Raw genomic sequence first — 9,409 nt, 5'->3', positions numbered from 1 at the left:
GCCACAAGGGAAAGCAGTGCACTACAGAAAATACTGATGTTCAATTTACATTTAAGCATCTCCATATTATATGGATATTTAACATTTGTATTTATTAACCAGACATTCTGGTTTATGTTAAATGCTTTAAACATACAGTGAACACATCATATAGCCAATATAATAAATATATAGCATTTTTTCTTACAATAAAATATTAGCTATATTTAGTTTACTACACTTTCTCTTATTAACACGAGTTTTAATTAAGCCTAGTAAAAATGTTGTCTCCTGTAACAGTTTGGTAGAGAAGTAGGTTCTAGTAGTAAATGCATTTAATCTCTTTAGGGAAAAGGGGAAAAAAAGGGTGTTTATGCATTCTAGTGGTGAGCATTAAGGACAACATCTTCTAGGAAAATCTGATGTTAGGTTAGAAATTGAACAATCACATTGTTCCTAAGTAAATTGATCCTGCATATCAGGATCATGCCCTTAACTGAGACATGAGGCTGATTTATAATGGGTTGCTTCCATGCTTCAGATTCAATGTATAGACATTTTAATGGGGTATTTCCAGGGTGTATCTGGGATAAGGTAACTAAGAGGCAAAAAAGGAGGTTTCCCAATTTGTCAGTATTTTTACTGGTATACATAGGAATAGCTCTGCCAGGACATTGTGGTAGATGGCCCATGTCTAAAGATCTTTCAATGCAATGGGAATTTTTCTATTGCTTTCTCTGGCATTTGATTCAGAGTCCCTGAAATTTGGCTGAGCAGCCTCACTAAAGCTGTACAGAAACTGTTTATTGCCATTGCTGCTTAAGCAAACCAACCTGACATGGAGTATAACATGATTCTGGAGGTTTAGTTGGGTTAAACAGGGGTTTTTTTGTGTGTGTTCACAGGCTGCTCCCTCCTGGCCTGTGGATTTCTGGCACAGGGTTTATTTATTGCTCTTGCCTGGCAGTCAGGAGTTGGGTGGGTACATCTGGGTACATCTGTCCTTTCCCTGGCAGGCTGCTCTGGTGGCTCAGGGCAGCAGTGGATTCAGACATCCTCTCAACTGCCTCCAGCTCTACTGAACCAAAACACCTGGTCTTAAATGGGGAATGTTTGTAGTGTGAATTAGTGTAGGATCACATTGGGAAGGCTCTGAAGAAAGCCTTGGGTGTGTTCATTTTTGTTATTGCTGCAGTCTTTGCAGAGATGTGACACCCAGTCAAATGATGTGGGATCACTTCTGAAAAACTCTCTGTTCTCACATCTTCTTTACAAATTCTTTTTCTGTATCAGGTCAGAGCACAAATGTTGTGAAAAAATGTGATTTATTGGTAAAATAGTGATTTTTTTCTGAGAAAAGTTCAACAAAAAAAATGACAAAACATCTTTCCCATCTGTTTCCCAAGAAGTACAAACCCTGCCTTGAGATATTGTTCTTTTCTTCCATGCTTGGGGACAATAGAGAGCCTGATTCCTTCTCCTGAGAAGAGTAATAGATTTTCTTCTTTTAGACTGGAACTGGTATTTGAAATGCTCTTGGGGTGCTTGCCTTCACTTATCTTCAGTTTCTTATCTCCTGGGCCTGCCACTAAGTCACTGGAAGGGTTTTTTTGTGTGTTGTGAAGGGATTTTTTCATTCCTTTCCATGTTATATGATGTCTTTATCATTTCTATCCAGGGCAGTTCTAAGAGCACAAGGCTCTGTGGCTTGGGAATCTCAGCTCTGCACACATTTGGCACACCTTTCGTTTGTAGGTAGAGTTTGAAATCTATTTTAGGGTGTTTCTTTTGCAATAAGTGCAGAATGGCTGTCACCATGAAACCCAACTCTTGTGCTGGGGTTTGTGGAAACATGAGCCAAGAAGAAATATATTTTACTGCTTGTGGGTAGGGCTCTGTTCCAATTCTGTGTGTTGTGCTCTGATCAAACTGCTGAAGGCAGCCTGTGTGAGAGTGCAGATGTACTGACACCCTGCCTAAATGAACATGTCCTCACTTTTCCTGGGTCTGGGGTTTTTGGGTAAACCCTGTGCTTGTTTGTGATCCACAATTGGTTCTGGTCAGTTACACTGATGGAGGGATGGATGTTGGCTCCTTGGGGAAGGATCCACGGCCCTCCCTGACTCAGCTGTGTTAATTTACACAAAGTTCTCCCTTCCTGAGCAAAAGGAGAGTTTCAGACATGACTCTTCCAGAACCACAGTGAAGAGTGTCCAGATGGGTGTGAGGAATGGGATAAAACCTGGGAGAGCTGCACAGTGAGGATGTGGCCAAAATGTCCCTCTCTGGCTTTCCTGACACTCTCCTGGCCCTTCCCTCTCTCTCCCCTTGCAAAAATCCACATTGTCCTTTCTCATCTTTGCTTTCCAACTCTTTATTGCTTTAGTAATACTGAAAGGATCTCCTGCTGAAGCTGCCAGCCAGGCAGCTTGTAATAACAGAGACACAAAACCAGCACAAGAGATTTCCTGGTTTGACTGGGATTTGTGTGCAGGAAATCTCGTCCTGAGCCCATGTGAGTGCAGAGGAGCTCTGCAGCCCAGCAAGGTAAAAGCACAGCCAGTGTCACCCATACCTGTTCCACTGATGGCAGCACTTTTGGGTGAGCCCTCAGCCCCCTCACCCTCTGTGGGCCCTGGCTGCCATCCAGGGCAGCAGCCAGTGTGGGACCAGCATTCCCTGACCTGCAGCCTTGGAAGTTTGTTCTCTGCCTTCATCTGATGAGCTGGGGTGGAGCAGGGCATCTGTGGGTACTGCACTGCAAAGGGAAGCGATTCCAGGAGGTGCTCAGGGAGAGGCTGAGGAGCCTTCCATGGCATTTCCAAAGCAGAGCTGCTCCTGAGCTTATTAGCACTGAGCCCTCTTAATGCCAAGAGGCTGCTCCATGGCCACTCGGGAGATAAGGGGAGATTAAACACAAGAGCATAAGTGCTTGAAGATGAATCCTTAATACCTGTGATGAAAAGGAGGCTGGATTAAGTGAGAGTTACACCTCTGTGAGCTTCATTTCAGAGCAGGGATAGCTGATCTCACCCTCAGCTTCCCCCAGCTGCCATTGGAAATCAGCTGGTTCAGGCTGGAGAAAAGTTCAAGCCATTCTGGCATTAAGCTAAAATCTCTTCTGGAGGTTTACACTTAAAAAAAATAGTTGTGTAAGGGGCTGAGTGGAATATTGATTGAGACTCTCAGGATCTGGTGGCAAAAGGATTGTTTGAAGGGTGGCATGAGTTTTGTAAACACACAAAGGATGAAAATGATGAATCAGAGGAATGTTCTGTCAAAGAATTGCATTTGTTAAAAGATACTCCTTCCTCTAGAAAGCCTCTTACAGAGAGCTAAAGGGAAGTGGTAAAGTGTGAGCAATAGTCCTGGTTCTTCTGCTGCACTTTGAAAAATAAGGACAGACCTTGCTGCAATTCCTGTGCATTTCAGCTCCTACAGTTGGCAGCAAGGGCAGCCCTGGACAGGAGGATTCTCTTTCTTTGGGCTGGACTCCATCTTGGCTTCAGGCTTGTCCATAGGGATTTCACCTGCAGAAGGTGTGCTGTGGGCAGGGCTGCATGCCAGTGGTGTGGCAGTGGTGGGAGGGTTTGTAAGAAAACCAAGAGGATAGTTGGGGTTTTTTCCTCTTGGAAAGTCCTCACAGGAACAAGAAAGTAAATGTACAGGAGCTCCTGACTCGTGCTGCAGCTGCCCCAGGTGTATCAGCTGATGCTGGGTGCCCTGGAAGGCAGCAGATAATCCATGTGTGAGGGAAGGGCACAGAAATGGCTCTTGCAAGAGTTCCCATGTTCCACTACAAGCTGGCTTGTCCTGGGCAATGAATTCAGCTATAAATAAGAAACCCAGCTGGGTTCCATGAACCAGTCCCTGGCTGAGTGATGACAGGATGGGTTTGAATACACACAGGGACTTCACCCTAAGCTGCAGACATCTCGCTGCCTGGGCAGCTGGGTGCTGTTGAAGTCCCAGCAAAGAGCTGTCTGGGCTGGGACGTTCAAAACCTGCTGTTTAAGGAGAGTCCAGACAATGCAACATGCTGCTGTCACGTGAAGACCTGGACCTCTGTTTCCAACCTGCTCCTCCCTCTGTAGCATTCCCATAAGTAAAACTGAACATTGAACAAGGAGGTGGCCTCTTCTCTGCCCCCTCTGCAAGGATATTGGCTGTTTATTAAATGGGATCTGACCTTGCCCTTGCCTGTTTGCACTGCTGGAGCTGATGGACCCTGAGTCCTTGACCAAAGGCTTTACTGGCACATCTGCCACTAGAGGAGTCTGGTGCAGCTCTGCCCATGTCCTGACTGCCATACTTGAGCCTCTCTTAAAGTTTACCTGGGGACATTTAAGAGTCTTTTGGTGTGGCCCTTTCCAGCAAAACGATTCTGTGTTACTCCTGGAGAGCCAATTGCCTTGACAAAGCTTTTGGAAGGAAAGAGGAGCTGAAGCTCACAACTTTGAAGGGACTAACGCTGATGTATTTATTTCTAATGTTTTTGTTGGAGCTCAACCATTTTAGGAAAAGAAAAAAAAATTTCACCTTTGTCTGCATTTTGTCATTCTCTGCGAGCTCTGAGGTAATAGAACCTCCTGAAATGTGCCTGCAGCCATCACTGGGGGCCTGTTTCAATACACACTCGTGCCTGAGTGGGTGTCAGTGCCCTTCCCTGGCATTGCCATCCCTGCAATCCTCACTGAGGTGCCATGGATGGCATCACTGAGCAGAATGTTGGCTTTGTGCTGATTTCCTTGCATTGTGCTGCTTTAGGCCAGCAGCAACTGGCACATTATCAACCACTGGGAGCCAGGAGAGTCCAAAGGGAGGGGACCAGGCATGTCCCACCTGAGGGAGATTCAGCCAACTGCACCACTCTGTGCAGGCTCCCCTCAGGTCTCCACACCATTAAGTGCTTTAAGATGGCATCAGTGATCTAAACCCACAAGAGCCAGGGATTTTGGACTTTGGGATGAAGCTCAGGTTTCTAAAACTCCTGTCAGTGCCTCAGTAGCCCTGTCTGCCCTCCACACAGAGTTCCTGTTGGAAGTGGGAGCAGCTGGCACAGCCCAGTGCAGGGGATGGATTCTGTGCTGCACCAGGAGCTGTCTCTGATGTCTCCCGCTGGTTGCTGCTGTCAGGGAGAAATGCAGTGCAGTCAGCTGAAGACACTGATCTGATTATGATGACAGACTATGAAAATAAACCTTTCTCTAAGAGCAGAGTTTTGACAGCTTTTTCAAGTGCATTCACAAAGCTTGGGATATTATACTTTATTTTCTTACTGCTCAAAGTGAAAGGTTGCATGCACTAGACACACATGGATATGTGAAATTAAATGCATTATGAAAACAGTAATTTTGAGCCAAATGTGTACCTCCTGAAAACTTGTTGATTTTCTAGCTGTTTTGGGTCTGCCTGAGATGGAGTTAATTTCCCCTACAGTGCTGAGCTTTGTCTTGGTAGCTAAAAGGTGTTGGTCTGCTCCAGTGCTCTGAGCAGTGCCTGGAGCGGGGAGAGAGCATGGGACACAGCCAGGACAACGGACTCAAACTGACCAAAGGGATCTCCCATTCCATATGGCATCAGCAGCAAAAGCTGGGAAACAGTAGGAGAAGGAGAGGCATCCATCATTATATTGTTTGTCTTCTGGAGCAAAATCCCTATGCATCCTGAAATCCTACAGCCCCAGAAGTGCTGGACATTGCCTGCTGATGGAAAGAAGAGAATAAATATTTTGTTTTCCTTTGCTTCTGTAAACTGCCTTTCTCTTGATCCATGAGACTTTTCCCATCTGATTTTCTCCCTGCCCTGTCCTGCTGGGGGAGCGATGGAGCAGCCTGTGGGGACATGGCCTCCAACCAGGGTCACCCCACCACATAAAGGGACTTCTCCCCTTAGCTGGCACTGGGATCAGCTTTGCAAAGGCAGCTCAATGGCCTGAGCTGGGAAGTAATGGAGCCTGATTGCTCATGGATTTATACGCCACAATTGATTGGGCTTTGGCAAAGCCTTTCCTGCAGGACAGAAATGAGTAGGGCGAGAGCTTTATAAGAAAGTCAGTTTGCAGTCACTAAAGAAAGGAAAAATTACTAATTATATATGCAATCAGTTCTGCTGGTGAAACAGTGATGAGCTTCCTACAGAACCATCTGCAGAAATATCTTTGTCTTTTTTTGGAAACAAAAACTCTTGGAGAATACTTTGGGGAAAGAAAGGTCATGACGTTTGAGAGGCAAAAAAGAAAAACACAGTAGAGTGATTTTTTTTTTTCCTCTCACAAACCTCAGATCTGCAGTGCCTGGGCTCCATACTTCTGTCAGCAATTTTCTATCTCCTCCTATTTTTGCAAGAGAATTTTAGTATGAGTTTTGTCATGACTTGTGAGGCACAGGAATTGCCTTGATTTCCCCCGCCCACACTGTACCTGTCCCTGCCCTTCTGGCACAGCCCCTCTCTGTGTTGTCCCATAATAACATCTTGAGTAATGAGCGTGTCATTCAGGGAGTGAGTTTGGGTTTGGTTGGCTCCTGTCAGCAAACCCAGAGCCATCAGCTGGGACAGCCGTGGAATTCCTTAATGAGGTGTCAGCTGTGCTAAACTGCACCCTGAGCTAGGAAGATTATCTGAAGAGAGGCCATCATCCAGCAGAAAATAAAGAACATTTATTTGTAATCATATCTAATAATGAACCATAAACTGCATCAAATCAAACATGGATTCCCTGTTGAATCAGCAGGTACTGGGGCAGTGTGTGCAAGGGGCTCTCTGTGCCTGGGTGCCATCATCTGCTGGCACCATTTCTGGCCAAGGAAGTGACCTTTGAAAATAAACCCAGCTGTCTGCTGGGATCTGTGTCTGAAGGGCAGTGGGAGAGAGGTGCTGCTTCTCCCTGAGCTGCTGGATTGTATCTCTGCTGTTTCTCCCTCTGCAAGTGAGCAGAGGATGTCTCAGAGATCTCTGCAGAGCTCTGCCCTGCGCTCCCAGGGGAGCAGGGTTAGCAGCACTCCTGTCTCCAGCTGTGAGGAGTGCAAATGGGCTCTGCCAGGCCTTCCATAGCTCTGCCACTTTTGTCTCACAGTTCAGTTGGTTGTTTTTTTTAAGATTTGTTACAGAGCGTTTCTATTTTAAAGCAAAACCAGTGCCATGAGTCTTGCATTTAAATAAATGTGTGTGCTCAGGTAATGCAACCAGTACAACACAAAAGTAAGATTAGAGGTGATTTGGGTTAATTCTCCAGTCTGTGGGAGGGCAGAGTCAACTCCCTCCACAGACAGTCTGGGGAGTATCTGAACTGATCAGTGCTTTGGGACAGAAAAAAGGTGCATTTTGTACCTTGTTGTATCCCAGTCAGTGTGGTGGGCTTGGGGAAGCGGTGCTTGTTTTTTTAGCTCCTCTTCCCTCTTGAATGCACTACATTTGTAAAGCCTCTTGCTCTGACAGGTAAAATCTGGCACTCTGCTGCTTTTATTGAAACCCTTTTTTCTTGGAGAAATATTGGAAATGTGCTGTATTGAGAGTACCCAACTCTGTTACCATTGGGAACCACCTTGTTAACAACTGAACAGTTAAATCTTTCCCTTCTGTGGTTGAAAGGTCTTCATTCCTCACTATTCCTAATTACTCCTCTCCTCGGTACCTGCCATGGGCAAACATGTAAATTTGATGGGATAGGGAATCAGCTTGGCTCAGAAATAGAAAAGCTGAAAATCTTGTGTCTGTGTGAGACTGGATTTAGTGGCAGCATCCTGGGGAGCTGATGCACAAAATTTCACATGAACAAAGCATGGCCAGCACTCGTGCAAGGGTCCCTAATCCTCCCTGGCCATGCCCAATGCCACTTTTGAGGGACTTGCTGGAGTTCAGGAGCAGCCACATCACTGAGGTGGATTACTGTGTTTCACCTGGAGGGCTCAGAACTGTCCCTGGCAAGGCAAAATCTGAGGGATTGCATTTGCACTGTGAGGGAAATAGTAGAGCTTACAGGAAGCAGAGTTGAGGTATGATATACTTTACCATTTTTTAAGCCTGTAACACAAACAGTGATGGGTTGTTCTTATCTGAGTGCTTCCAAACAAGGTTTTGATCCCACCCAGCACGTTGCTGCTCCAGCTGAGGGCGTAGGAAATCAAAGATAAAATGCTGAGATGAAATGACCTTCCCCTCCTTTCTCCCTACAGGTGATTTACATTTAAGCTCAGATGCAAACCTAGATTTCACAGCTGGTTTTCTTAGTGTAGACTAAACCAAAATCTTGGATCCTAAGCTTGTCAGTGTTCAAAGTAAGTGATATCATAGTTTGTTCTCCTTTCTGGCAGAGGTGGAGTGAAATTCTCAGGCAGACATCTGTGTACAGTGAAGAAAGCTCCATGGAAATGCTGCTGTTCACTGGAATGTATATTTATTTGTTCAAGTCCTGGAAATCTACATGAAAGACAGGGAAGACAGAGGGATTGTCCCAATGAAATTGGCAGCCATAATTGTAAAGAAAGCAAAACTGTTTAGGTTTGAAACAGAGTCATTTAGATTTGAGCAAAGCTTGGGATTGTTGGTTCTCTCCCTTTCTGACACTGCAGATGTGTTTCTGCTAAACCATTATGTGTTTAGCATTGACTTCCATTAAAAACACACTAAGATTGTGGGAAGGGTTTTGTCACAGCAGTGAATCCCTAAGAAGAGCTGAGTGTGACATATCAGGCCAAAATGGTGATTTCCATGTTTAAGCAGTGTCAGCACAAGGCACATAACCCCTTTGGAAATGGGAAAAATTGGGGATTGCTACAAATCTTCCTCATCACCCTTCTTTACCCATTTGGTGCTGCTGAGCAAAGGGTTGTGCTGCACTGAGGATCTCGCTGGAGCTGGGAATGGAGCTGCTCCCTGGCCAGGGAATAATTGATGGCCATTGCATGAAAGGAATGCCATAATTAGCTCCCACAGCCTGTATGGGAGGGCTGGTGTGGAATATGTCCCTAAACCAGAAATGTGCATCTCTGGTGTTAGGAAAAGTTCTGCTTTTGTTATGCTTCCCTTCTTCAGAACTCAGGAGAAATCATAAGAGCTGCCCAGATAAAGGCAGAAATGGGGATATTTTGAGTGGAAAACCTTTGGCTTCAGATTTTATTTCCTCCACTGCTGTTGAGGGTACACAATAAATCTTCCCTGGTTATTTTCACTTGAGGCAATGATGCGCCAGAGTGATGTGTTAAAGCTTACCCCAGTGCAACAAATATCCTCTATTTACTTTTTATAAGCCTGCTAATTTTCACAGATTTCTAGAACTCTTTAGGAACTGAAGAACAGCTGGATGATAGAGAGGGATATAATCCCCCCCCACCCCCCAAGCACAGAACCTTCAAAACACCTCTGGTGAAGAAGCAGACAGACAGACAGACAGACAGACAGACCAATGCATTTCTATCAGAGAGGTGAGACC

This window comes from Ammospiza nelsoni, chromosome 3, assembly GCF_027579445.1.
Source record: "Ammospiza nelsoni isolate bAmmNel1 chromosome 3, bAmmNel1.pri, whole genome shotgun sequence".
NCBI classification, from domain to species: Eukaryota; Metazoa; Chordata; class Aves; order Passeriformes; family Passerellidae; genus Ammospiza; species Ammospiza nelsoni.
The sequence above is the reverse complement of the archived record's forward strand: the minus strand, read 5'-3'. Positions refer to the sequence as shown.